The 14522-nt window shown below is 43.9% G+C and overlaps 2 pseudogenes; both read right to left on the bottom strand.

Annotated features, from left to right (window-relative positions):
• Positions 1–10209, bottom strand: part of LOC109761889 (uncharacterized) — an 11264-nt pseudogene extending 1055 nt beyond the window's left edge.
• Positions 1362–5256, bottom strand: LOC109747704 (probable mediator of RNA polymerase II transcription subunit 19b; annotated as a pseudogene).
• Positions 10210–14522: the final 4313 nt, after the last annotated feature.

Below are 14522 nucleotides of genomic sequence, written 5' to 3' on the forward strand. Positions count from 1 at the left end.
CGGAATTACACCCTTGCCATCACCATCACCCTCATCATCCTCGTCATCTGAATCATAACTAGCAAGACCAAGAAGAACACCTTTAGGAGAACTTAGCCCAGTACCATCAGAACGACCAGTAGAGCTAACATTGTTTGGCTTAGCAAGGACTACAACTTTAGCTGTGGTCTTCACTTTTGATTCTTCCAGACCAAGCTCCTTTGAGCTAGAGACACCAGTGGTCTCATTTGCTGCAACACAGAGGCGATAATCAGCAATGTAATTTACATATTTACATTAAGTTCTAGTATAATTCACTCACGTTCAGCTGATGAATCATCTTCATTCATAACTTTGGTTGCGATCTCATTGAAAAGATCATCCGTAACCTGGAATGACAAAAGTACAAAAGTAAGAAATGGCAGTCTTGCTGAACTTAGAACAGAAGTACATTTTCTGCTAAACCTAGCTAAATAAGTCCATGCAATGACAAACCTTCAGAAGAACTTCTGTCAACACACGTTTAATTTCCTTGTTGATTGCTGCCATCCATGCCGCTTCGACTTCATCCTGCAAATGATTCAAGTCCAGTACATCGATTTGAAATGAGGGCCATGTTAATATCCAAGTCGAATATGCACAGGAACAAAAAGGATTAACTTTTCAGTAACTAGCGTCCTATGTTTCCATCAGATCCAAAAGAAGTGAACATGTGTACAGATGAAAAAAGACACTACTCGGGAAAAATGATTACAGGAACTAGGAGATTTGCCAGTACAATAATACAGAATGACAAGCACTCAAGTCTCAAGTAAATGATATCCAGGTTGCTTCACTGACAAATCTGGAAAAAATTGACACATAGCCATGCCATTTCTCTCACCATTATGAAATCACTGTTCTTCAGAAATTACTATATAAACATTAAAAAAATAGACGGAAGTAGGTAAATTATTTAGTTTCTCAAAGCCACCAGGCACTAACCTCCACTCAGTCTAACAGCCCAACCTTTATATCATGATTAAATTAGTTCACTTTGATTTACAAAAGTTGTCCAAAAATTATTATGCATTTAAAGTCCGCCACAATACTAGTACTTAGCTTTAAACCCATTAACTTGGACATGGTACTATTCGTACTGAAATAAATCATTAGGAGCAGATTTTTGCATGCATGTGAATCACAATAGGGCAGATTAATAGTGTAATATGCACTACACTAATAATTAGACCATAAGAAGAAGCCCATCGCTAGTGTCCCATATGTCCTGCAAATTATTTATACCTTGGCACCACTTGTAAACAAGTAATGTGGAGGTGGTTCTGAATCAGCAGGCCTTATACAATTTGTCCCCTTCACACCACAAGTATTGGACAATTTTGTCTGCAGCATCACATCAGTAATTTCTCAAGAGGCTCAATTTCATACACCGGGATCAGGTAGCTATACAGATCCATAAATTCAATACCAACTTCTCCTTTAAAAGCACGCCGAGTAAGAAGATGCCATTTTATGCTTGAGAATTTCCTTGACTCCAGCCAATGGACCGTGGTTCATAAATAGGACGCTTCCCATGTCGAATCTCATGCCGACGCCGGCGCGCTTCAGTAGGATCCAAAACTAACCACAGAAAACCATACAATAATATGAACACAGCGCAAAAGCACACACAACAGAAAAAATAAATCAAGCAATAATTGCGAAGGTTATACAGGGTGCAGATCATTAAAGAGTTGCAAATGGCATACGATGATTTCAAAAGAAACATCATTGAGTAAACTGCGAGTGGTTTTTTTTAAGTCATTGTGCTCCAATTAATCGCCATATCTTATGGTCAAAGTGCAACGTAAACTGAAAACAGTAAACGACTAGTGACTACATTATGAATTTATATGATGTAAGTCAGACCTAACCAGATCATGCCATATATAGTAAAGAAAGTCAGCAGGCCCATCATGACTGATATATTAATACCACTAGAGATGCCAATCAAAGGAAATATCTAACTGTACTTCTCAAGTCAAGTGAGACTGACGAAATGAAACTGGTCCAGGTCCAAAACTGATGGTGGACATAAAGTAATGTCCGGGCAACCGTGCCTAACATCACATATTGTACAGATGCAGACAAAATCAAATCAGACTAATATTGGCAAAGTCAGGCAAAAGGCAGATCTTATTCACTTGAATGGCTAATAAATAATTCGCCAAATGTTAAAATATTCATCATTTAGGCTCCAAACAATAAAATAAAACTCTTAGGTTGACCTAAAAACACAAGCTCACTATGCAGCTTAAATCTGAAACATTTCAATTCATGTTTCACCGAAAGACAGAATTAAGAAAAGCATTTATGCATCTACCCAACAGCAAATAGAAGTTCAAGAAGCACGTACCAATTGATCTGCAGCGGGTCTGGTGACGGAAACCTTTTGAGCCTCCTTCTAACAGAATATGACACTGATTGACAATAGAAGTAAGAAGAAAACTGTAGCTAACTAAGTCCATTACCCATCTCATCGGTTTTGGAACTCTTATGCTGTCATAGATAAGTCATGTTAACAGACCAACAAAATGTGCTGCAAGGAAATTTGTTGTACCAGGAAGCAAATAATAATTGTATATCACCTTGCTTTTTTTGTGCTTATGCACGTCTGCCGAGTCCTCTGTCCCCTCATGCTTCCTCTTCTGAACAATTTGCGGACATATAAAGTATGGCTAAGTGCTGAGTAAGACTTGGAGATACTTTAATTTTAAACATAAAGAAAATACAGCAACCTTCTCATGATGCTTATCCTTTTTCTTATCCTTGTCCTTGTCTTTGTCTTTAGACCGATCCTTATGTCGATGTTTGTGCTTCTTATGCTCCCTGTCTTTATCTTTGTCTTTGTGCTTTTTATGTTTTTTCTCTTTGTCCTTGGACTCACTTTTCGGTTTGCCCGAAATAGTAGGTATGCCTTTTTCCGCCTGTCGATTGGTTTAATTGTTAAGTGTGTGATAGGAAAATGCAATAACAGCATAAAGCAAGTGGGATGGCAAAAATGATCTTACAGAGGGTAAATCTACTGGAGCAGTTTCTCGAAGCTGAAATGCTTGCCCCAGTGTTTCCATATCAAAGGGCTGAATATAAGCAGGCTTATCCCTTAAGTATTCTGAACGGGTTGATCTAGCTTCATTCCTTCTCCTTTCCGAATTTCAGTGTCACCCACAACATTGTGAAGGTAATGTGTATCTGAGATTGCAAGTGGCAAATGCCTCTTGCAGAAGAAATCATGGTGCGGCTGCAATTTGTACTGACTTATTAAATCAACAGCACCAGTGAGCTCCCTAGGTCCTGAAATAGAAAGAGTCATATTATGGATTACCAGCATTGCATATAACCAAGGCAATTTGGAGAAGGGTGCACATCAAGAACCCATGCCAGGAAAATGCACTCATGCATACAAGTACAATGGGCACTTATTTCTCTAGTAGGGTCCAACAAAGTAGCTTATCATGGGGCACAACAGACAATGTGGTTGCTCAACATATAGACAAAAAAATGTCCACATGAGGAAATTTTGGCGATTCCAGAGATGCTGTGAGCTTAAGGTATCAAAAGTAGGACAAAGATTGGCTGTCCAAGTTTAAACGTCGAATCTATATTTCTTGCTCAATAATTTGCTGATGGTTACAAGTTAACAATCATAACTACAGTAACAAAGAAGTACTTCTGTATACAAGTCGAATGGTATCAATTGTGTAACGTGCTATTGGATTATTTATTATTGGTTAAAACTGAATCAGGGCGGTCAAAAGACATACCAGGAACATATTGAGCGGCACTTAGAACAGATTGACCAGAAGATCCACCGCCAGAAGTAGCATCAGGAATATATTCAGAGTGACTTGGAACAGATCGACCAGAAGATCTAACGCCAGAAGGATTTTATAGGCAGCAGAAGAAAAAAGAAAGGAACACACCCGTACCACAAGAAGAGCCCAGAAAAATCGGCCCAAACAAACTGATATACAAACATGATACATGGCAAACAAGGAGAAACAGTCAAAACCAGAAAGCACACGTCACCTACGATGGAAACGGTCAAAGCGTCAGAAGACGGTCAAAGCGGTGGACTCCAAAACGTGTCGTACGTGCAGACCTCTCCACCTAAAAAAATCACGCACAGAAGTAAAACCAAAGCACCATACACGTCATGCTGACAAGGCACCGTAAAAAAAATCAGAAAGGGAGAAAAATCAAACCCTTATAGGCCTAGATTCTTAGTTACTCGCTTCCCTGTGGTATCGTATAAGAAAAACACTGACCTCGTACAACTTCATAAAGGAATCACATGCAAACAAATTATGTGAAGATTCACTATCGATTAGAACAGTAACCTAGACTGTGTAATTTCTATCAACACGCGTAATGCAAACAATACAAAGGAGGTAACTGCAGCTCCCTCCACATTTTCACATCCGGGCTTGGGACCGGCAAAGGCAGTGTTAGGCCCCAACAATATAAAACAAGTTATACACAACCAATCATTCAACAAAGCATACAAACCACACCATCAAGCAAATGCAATATTCACACAGAGTCACACAAACACACACACACAGAGTCAAGCATACAAACAATCAAGCCACACACAGTCACACACACACAGTCAAGCCACACACACACACAGAGAGTCAAGCCACACACAGTTGCTTCCCTTTGGTATTGTATAAGAAAAAACTGACCTCGTACAACTTCAGAAAGTAATCACATGCAAACAAATTATGTGAAGATTCACTATTCGATTAGGACAGTAACCTAGACTGTAATTTCTATCGATACTCGTAATGCAAACAATACAAAGGAGGTAACTGCAGCTCCCTCCACATTTTCACATCCGGGCTTGGGACCGGCAAAGGCAGTGTTAGGCCCCAACAATATAAAACACTAGTTATACACAACCAATCATTTAACAAAACATACAAACCACACCATCAAGCAAATGCAATATTCACACAGAGTCACACAAACACACACAGAGAGAGTCAAGCACACAAACAATCAAGCCACACAGTCACACAGATACAGTCAAGCCACACACACACAGAGAGTCAAGCCAGACACAGTCACACACACAGAATGGAGCGCTTGCACACAAGAAACAGACAAAGAAAGGGGCACAAATAGAAAGCTAACACATGCAAGACCGAAGTAAACTCAGAAAGCTATAAGGAATTTCCAGAACTTGAATGAGTAAACTGATTTCTCTAGAGGGGTGAGGGTGATTCAGATCTTCGTTCCTGAAATTAGGAAGCTAGTTAGAGGCTGATTACCATCAAACATAAGTGGAAAAATTACAACAGCATAAATATACTCAAACCATACTTCGTTCTGCTTGGACTTTCACATTGACACCGATTGATCGTTTTCATCATCACTGCTGGAGCTCTCTTCAGAATTGTCATCATCACCACTGCTTTCTTTCTTGGCAACCTTAGAGACCAAAATCTTCAGATGAAAAAGCAAACACCAAAAATTCCTTAGGCTTCTTTAGTGCAGGCTCTTCATCACTCTCATCAGAACTATCATCAGAATCATCCTTGGACTGCAAATATTGAATTACAACAAGATCAATTAATGTACAACAAATATCACAGAAGACAATGCTTTCAAGAAAATAAAATTTTAAAAATAATGCGTACATGTTCACTCTTTTTCTCTGTTGTCGGAAGCCTCTTAGCAGGAATAGTAGATTTTGCTGGCTGCAAAGCATTGGAAGGAATTTTAAACATTGCACAACAAAAAAGTGACCAGGAGTAAGCAAGTAACAGAACTCTTACTTCATCAGAATCGGAATCCGAGTCATTATCTGAGCTACCACTAGATTCTTCTTTCTTTACAGAAACTGTTTTAGCAGTGGTATCCTGGACATAGAAAGGAACCGCATTAGAAAGATGGCATAGACAAAAGATTTGCTAGAAACAAAACAATGTTTAAGAAATACAACTATCACACAAGAGAAGTTACCAAGAGTAAACAAGTACAACAGAGAACTTACTTCTTCAGAATCTGAATCTGAGTCAGAATCTGAGCTATCACTAGATTCTTTATTCTTCTTAACTGGTTTAGCAGTGGTATCCTGGAAATATATTGAAAATGTTAGTATCACATTATAAAGACAGAATAATGAAGCCTTAGTTTTCATATAACTATTAGACTGATACCTCCTCAGAGTCGAACTTTCACTGGATTCTACCACTTTCTTGGCTACTGGTTTTTTAGTGGCCATATCCTGCAAACTCCACAGAATTAAACGACAAGATCAGGGGAATGGTAAGTGCAAGAAATATGTTTTATGCTTTTGTAATTATCTCACATAGACATGCATTGCTAGAAATATGATTCTTACCTCATCTGATGAATCATCAGAATCAGTGTCAAAGCTGTCCAATTCCTGGTTTTTCTTTTGTGCAGTAGCAACCGGCAGAATTCTTCACTTCGGTAACAGGCTTCTGAAAACGAAGTGAAACATGGTGAAATCAGGCAAAAAGATAATTAAAAATGCTATTAAATGATGAAGCTTCCGCTTCGAAATTGGTAGGTAAATGAATACCTCAGAGTCAGAGCTTTCGGAATCAGAATTTTCATTGGATTCTGCAAGAGGCAAAAACTTACAGGATCACCAAAGTATAAGATATCTGCAAGAGGCAAAAACTAACCGTCCAGCACCGCGTTTGCCACATCAGTTGCCTCCGCGCGAGCAGGCCTTAGGTTGTCCGTCATACTGTCCACAACATGAGTAACAACAGCAGGCTTTCCAGCCATGTTGCACTTGTGCAGAGCAGACTTCTGAAATAAGAACACCTAAAGAACGAACAAAGTAGTGCTCAATACAGACCCTTGATTTTTGTTTAAAAAAAGAGCAAATCTAAGTAAAGCACATAAAATCATCACTAAGCTTCATGCAAATGGGGAAAATACATGTTAATCAAGCAAAATGCCTTCACAACTGCCAAGGGCACTCACAATGCTTCTCTTAGAAAGATGGCATAGTCAAAATGCTGATGTGGCACTGTAATAATTAAGAAAGAACGAGAGTGGAGCTGTATGTTTATATAGATACGGCTCTTAGCTCGTTTTCTTGCACTCCCTGTTTTCCTACTCTTCAACTTTCTCCACAATGCAACATCATTTAGATACAACCCTTAAGAAACAATGCATTGGGGTGATTCTCTCTAATTTTTTCACTACTAGGACGACACGTTAAGAGATAATGCATTGCGAAGGTTGAGATAACCAACCTTTTCAGGTGGAAGATCAATTCCAAAGTTTCCTCTTGACAGAATTATACCATCTGCTTCTTCCAGGATCTCATCAAAATGGTTCAAGCCCTGCAAGGAATAAGGAGTCAATAGGTGGTAAACAAATCCATGTTGCTCAGGAATGTTGAAGGAATATCTTGAAATTACCTCCACATTCTCAATTTTGGCAAAATCAGAGTTTGGCTAAGATCACCTAACTTTGAGAGGAACTCCCATGCCTATTGCAGGAAAAAAATACTCTATCAACATTAGGAACATTTTTCCAAAGTATGAAATGCAAACAAACATGTGATACTAGTCAACCCAATATCAATATAAAAAAATTCAATCTGTTGGGAAAGATGGCAATGTGAAGTAGTACACTCTAAATATCTGACATAATGAGTTACTTACTTGCCACACATCTTCTGCATGCCTTGTATAAGAAAGAGAGAGGAAGTCAATCTTGGTTGGGGCACCCTATTTTTCTCATAACCTGAAAGTGGTGCATGCTCATAAAGTCATATAATGGGTTACAGCAAGGAGCTCCAGTTTCACGAAAAAAATATTTTTTTAATATGTAAAGCCTAGTCGTCAAGTTAATACAAAGAGCAAGAGAGATTCTTGGGAGGAGTTCCTTACATCTTTATCCTCATCAGACAGCGTGGGATGTCGATATGGATCGAGCAGTGCAATGTGAAGACATAATCACAAAAAAGTTCAGAAAAAGGAATAGTCAGTCTACACTAAACAAGTAATAGGTGATCAGGAACTACCAATACCAAGTTAGCATACATGATTATTCGTCAAGATACGAGTTCGCATTCAACAAACAGCAATCAATCGTGCCACAACAATATAAAACACAAGTTATACAACCAATCATTCAAAAAAGCATACAAGCCACACCATCAAGCAAATGCAATATTCACAGAGTCACACACACAGTCAAGCCACACACAAATTCACCATCAAGCCACACACAGTCAAGCCACACACACAATCAAGCCACACACACAATCAAGCCACACACACACAGAGTCAAGCCACACATATTCACCACCAAGCCACACACAGTCAAGCCACACACACACACACAGTCAAGCCACACATATTCACCATCAAGCCACACACACACACACAGAGTCAAGCCACACATATTCACCATCAAGCCACACACAGTGACACACACAGAATGGAGCACTTGCACAAGAAACAGACTTAGATAGGGGCACAAACAGAAAGCTAATACATGCAAGACCAAAGTAATTTCAGAAAGCTATAAAGTTAGCAGCATTGACAAAAAAACATGTGATGAACAAGCTTTCACAGATAAATAAATTCTGGAGTTCACAGCAGAATTATATGCCCAGGTGTGTAATGACAAAATTCTGGAGTTATGCTCTTTTATCTAGAACAAAGTCTAAGGGGGACTAACTAGCAGCACCTCATCTAGTACTCGTATGATGAGCAGTTAAATGGAAATAGCAACATGAGGAAGAAAGGAAGGCCACATGGTTTGCACTCTTGTAAAACTTTCTGCCTAAATGGTTTGCACCCCTGAATACACATCACCATATATGAGAACATGAGCAAAGCATGACAAGAAGTAAGCAATTGAAAACAACATAGTAACACCCTGAACATCCATCAAGTTGAATAAGAATCGACAGAGGGCCAACAACCCAATTTCAATCAAAATAACCGATCTGAACAACGCAGCATTTGAGATCTGAACATCCATCAAGCAGTATCAAAGGGCGCATGCGTTTGAGATATGAAAGTAACTGACGAACAGCGCAGGTAACGGAACAGAGGAACCGATCTGAACGAGCACGATAAACAGCAATTCCAATTTCAAAAGCAGACGCGAACAAGGGCCCGACGCGAACACGAAACGCAGGAACGTGAGCGTCTCTCAGAAAACAGAAGCACACGCAGAAGTTTCTCAAACAGACTTGTTAGTTCGCAAACCAGACAACCCAAACCGACCGACCGACCGACCGCTCGCTTCCTCCACGGATACCCCCGATGAGACGGCACGAAGAACACGCGAGAGCATCAGTGTAAAGAACCCAGCAGCAACACAGGGGATCGAGCAGAATCAAACCAGACGCGATTCCAAACGGACTAGGACGAGAACGAGCAAAATCAAATCAAGACGCGATTCTATCTAAATTGACGACGGCGAGGACAAGAAAAATCAAAACAGACGCGATTCTGATCTAAACGGACGACGGGGAGGACGAGCAGAATCAAATCACACGCAACTCTAAACTGACGACGGCGAGGACCTGCAAAATCAACTCGGAAGCGATTCTAAACGGGCGGCGGCGAGGACGAACAGAATCAAATCACACGCAACTCTAAACTGACGACGGCGAGGACGAGCAAAATCAGCTCGGAAGCGATGCTAAACGGGCGGCGGCGAGGACGAGCAAAATCAAATCACACGCGACTCTAAACTGGCGACGGCGAGGACGACCAAAATCAACTCGGAAGCGATGCTAAACGGGCGACGGCGAGGACGAGCAAGATGAAACCAGACGTGATTTCTATCTAAACGGATGAACCGCGGACGAGCAAAATCAATCAAATCAGACGCGCTTCAAAACAGAAGAATGGAGGACGAGCAGTTCTTTCTAGACTAACGGACGAGTCGAGCGAGGAGGAGCAAGATGAAACCAGACGCGGGAGGAGGAGAGGCAGGAGTCGAGGACGAATCGAGGCGAGAGGCATGGCCTGGGCGAAGAGAGGAGGAGCGGAGCGGCCAAAGGGCGCGCCTTTATAGCCGGGGCAGAGGCGGTTGCGGCAGCCGGAGGCTTGTCCTTGCGGACGCGGCTTCGCCGAGGTGGCGTGCGTGGCGTGGCGTGGCGGCGGATACAGAAGGAAGTCGAGCGGGAGCGGGGGCGGGGGTGGGCAGGAGGAGGTCGGCGGCGGCGCGTCCGTAACCGGGAGCGGAACGGGAGATTTCCGTCTCGAATTGGGAGATTTCCGTCTCGAATTGGGGACGGACAGGGAAATTTCCATCTAGGGTACTCGGGACGGGAGTTGCAACGGTCCAGGTGATGGCGTGTCTTTTCTCTTCTTCTTTTTTTGAGTGGCGAAATGTGTGTGTTTTTTACTACTGAAAAAAATGTGTTCGGGTTAGAAAAACGCTACTACTGCCAAAAAAGAAAAAGAATAAAAACTCCACGTTCATAGATGCTACAGGGAACGAAAACATTCACAATGTAGTACTACTTCTCATTTCGTTAGCACCAACTTAGTGTCAAAATTTTTTTTGCCCGGCTAGAATAGCTAGAACACGAATCCGAGTTGATCGAAAACTCGTCTCGCCCAATAGTGTGTGCAGGGTGTGAACCCTAGTTTTTGTCACTTCCCTCGCCCTCACCGCTTTCCCTTCCCTTCGCCGTCGCCGAGAAAGCCCAGTCAGTGTAGGCTGCAGGGGGAGGGCATTTCTCCCCTCCAGATAGTGTGCGCAGCGCGGGGCGGCACCGTGACAAGGGTGTGGCAGTAGCAAGTCAGACGGGCGTGCCGGCAACGTGGGCAGATGGCAGGGCTGTGCCGGCTGCGCGAATTTCGGAGATGCGGTGGTGCGTGCTCGGCGAGCCAACGTTGGTCTAGACAACGGCGGCCCTGGCGGTCTGGTGTGTTGAGCGGGGCAGGTCGGGTAGGCATGGGCCGACGGTCGTGGCCCTGCCTCCAGGTAATCATGGCTGTTGGCAGAGGGGGTATGCTGCAGGCGGGTAGTGGTGGCCCTGGTCCATCGAGGGGTCTGGTCGGGTGCTGCAGGCGCGGTGCAAGGGAGCTGCTCGAGGTCGTCAATGAATCTAGCTAGCCTTGGATGCTCCTCGCGGCTCCGCTAGGCGGATGGCTAGGTCGTGGCAGGGATCTCCCCTTGCCCCGGTCTGGTTCGGCCGTCGCGCGGTGGCTACATCGATCGGCGGGTCAGTCGCTACAGCTTGGGCGGCGGCGGTTGGCAGCAGGGTGCGGGTGCTGGTGGTGCCTCTCTTCTTCCAGGTCCGGGCCGGTGGTGCGGGGTGCTCATGCGGCGAAGATGGCCAGGACTTGTTGTCCGTGCTCGGGCGGATCATTTTTGGGCCCGAGATGGGTCAAATCTCCGCTCTGGGTAGATGATGGTGGGCCCAGTCTGAGTGGTGCCCGCGAGCGACGAGGTCCCTCTTCTCATGGGCGCAGTGGTTGATGGTGGTGGTCAGGACATCACGAGTCCATCATGCAGATTGGCGTCGAAGACCACTGACATAGCGGCATGTGAGCGTGCTCGGCGGCGACCATCGGTAGTCACGAAGTTGTGTCTCCCTCGGTCCACCGGGACTGGCTGGAGGCATAGGTTGTTGGGAAACGTAGCATGCAATTTCAAAAAAAATCCTACGCTCACGCAAGATCTATCTAGGAGAAGCATAGCAACGAGAGGGGGGAGTGTGTCTACGTATCCTCGTAGACCGAAAGCGAAAGCGTTTGAAAACGCGGTTGATGTAGTCGAACTTCCTCTCGTTCCGACCAATCAAGCACCGAACGTACGACACCTTCGAGTTCTGCACACGTTCAGCTCGATGACGTCCCTCAAACTCTTGATCCAGCAAAGTATCGAGGGAGTGGATGAGTTCCGTCAGCACGACGGCGTGATGACGGTCATGGTGAAGTGATCCGCGCAGGGTTTTGCCCTAGCACTACGAAGATATGATCGAGGGTGTAATCTGTGGAGGGGGCGCCGCACACGGCTAACAATTGTTGGTGTGTGTTCTAGGCGCCCCCTCCCCACGTATATATAGGTGGGAGGGGGAGGCAGCCTGGCGCACCACATAGGTGGCCGGCCGGCCCTAGGGCTCCTGCCCTGGCCGCGCCCCCCTGCCATGTTTGGACAAGGGGGAAAGAAAGGAGGGGGAGGGGAAGGAAGTAGGAGTCCTACTTCACACTTTCCTTCTCCTCCTCTCCTTTCCTTTCCTCCCCATATGGCTGGCCCTATAAGGGGCGCACCAGCCCCTTGTGGGCTGGTGTGTTCCCTCACTTGGCCCATTAAGCCCATATCTTTGCCGGGGGGTGCCCGGAACCCGTTCTGGTGATCCGATATGTACCCGATACCCTCCGGAACACTTCCGGTGTCCGAATACTATCGTCCTATATATCAATCTTTACCTCTCAACCATTTCGAGACTCCTCTTCATGTATGTGATCTCATCCAGGACTCCGAACAACATTTGGTCACCAAATCACATAACTCATATAATACAAAATCGTCATCGAACGTTAAACGTGCGGACCCTACGCGTTCGAGAACTATGTAGACATGACCAAGACACCTCTCCGGTCAATAACCAATAGCGGAACCTGGATGCTCATATTGGCTCGTACATATTCTACGAAGATCTTTATCGGTCGAACCATAATGACAACATACATTATTCCCTTTGTCATCGGTATGTTACTTGCCCGAGATTCGATCGTCGGTATCTTTATCCCTAGTTCAATCTCGTTACCGGCAAGTCTCTTTACTCGTTCTGTAACACATCATCCCGCAACTAACTCATTAGTCACATTTCTTGCAAGGCTTCTTATGATGTGCATTACCGAGAGGGCCCAGAGATACCTCTCCGATACTCGGAGTGACAAATCCCAATCTCGATCTATGCCAAACCCAACAAACACCTTCGGAGATACCTATAGAGCATCTTTATAATCACCCAGTTACGTTGTGACGTTTGATAGCACACAAGGCATTCCTCTGGTATCCGGGAGTTGCATAATGTCATAGTCGAAGGAATATGTATTTGACATGAAGAAAGCAATAGCAATAAAATTGAACGGTCGATATGCTATGCTGACGGATAGGTCTTGTCCATCACATCATTCTCCTAATGATGTGATCCCATTCATCAAATGACAACACATGTCTATGGTTAGGAAACTTTACCATCTTTGATTAACGAGCTAGTCTAGTAGAGGCTTACTAGGGACACTGTGTTTTGCCTATGTATCCACACATGTATCAAGTTTCCGATTAATACAATTCTAGCATGAATAATAAACATTTATCATGATATAAGGAAATATAAAATAAGAACTTTATTATTGCCTCTAGGGCATATTTCCTTCAGTCTCTCACTTGCACTAGAGTCAATAATCTAGTTCACATCGCCATGTGATTTAACACCAATAGCTCACATCTTTATGTGATTAACACCCATAGTTCACACCGCCATGTGATCAACACCCAAAGGGTTTACTAGAGTCAATTATCTAGTTCACATCGCCATGTGATTAACACCCAAAGAGTACTAAGGTGTGATCATGTTTTGCTTGTGAGAGAAGTTTAGTCAACGGGTCTGCCATATTCAGATCCATATGTATTTTGCAAATATCTATGTCTACAATGCTCTGCATGGAACTACTCTAGGTAATTGCTCCCACTTTTAATACGTATCCAGATTGAGACTCAGAGTCATCTGGATCGGTGTAAAAGCTTGCATCGACATAACTCTTTACGACAAACTCTTTATCACCTCCGTAACCGAGAAATATTTCCTTAATCCTCTAAGGATAATTTTGACCATTGTCCAGTGATCTACTCTTGGATCACTATTGTACCCTCTTGCTAAACTCATGGCAAGGCACACAACAGGTCTGGTACACAACATTGTTGGAGATCGTTGCAGAAATTAAAAAATTTCTACGCATCACCAAGAACAATTTATGGAGTCTTCTAGCAACGAGAGGGAAAAGAGTGCATCTACATACCCTTGTAGATCGCGAGCGGAAGCGTTCAAGTGAACGGGGTTGATGGAGTCATACTCGTCGTGATCCAAATCACCGATGACCGAGCGCCGAACGGACGGCACCTCCGCGTTCAACACACGTACAGTTGGGGAAGACGTCTCCTCCTTCTTGATCCAGCAAGGGGAGGGAGAGGTTGATGGAGATCCAGCAGCACGACGGCGTGGTGGTGGAAGCAGCGGGGATCTCGGCAGGGCTTCCCCAAGCTCAGCGAGAGGGAGAGGTGTCACGGGAGGGAGAGGGAGGCGCCAGGGGCTTGGGGTGCTGCTCCCATGCGCCTCCCCACTATATATAGGGGTGGAGGGGGCTGGTTTCTTGCTCTCCAAGTCCATTGGGGCGTTGGCAAAGGTGGGGGAAAGAAATCCCATCATTTCCCTTCCCCACCGATTGTTATCCCCCTTTTTTAGGGATCTTGATCTTATCCCTTCGGGATATGATCTTATTCCTTCTAAGGTGGGATCTTGG

The sequence above is a fragment of the Aegilops tauschii genome, chromosome 5 (genome assembly GCF_002575655.3).
Source record: "Aegilops tauschii subsp. strangulata cultivar AL8/78 chromosome 5, Aet v6.0, whole genome shotgun sequence".
In the NCBI taxonomy this organism is placed as follows: domain Eukaryota; kingdom Viridiplantae; phylum Streptophyta; class Magnoliopsida; order Poales; family Poaceae; genus Aegilops; species Aegilops tauschii.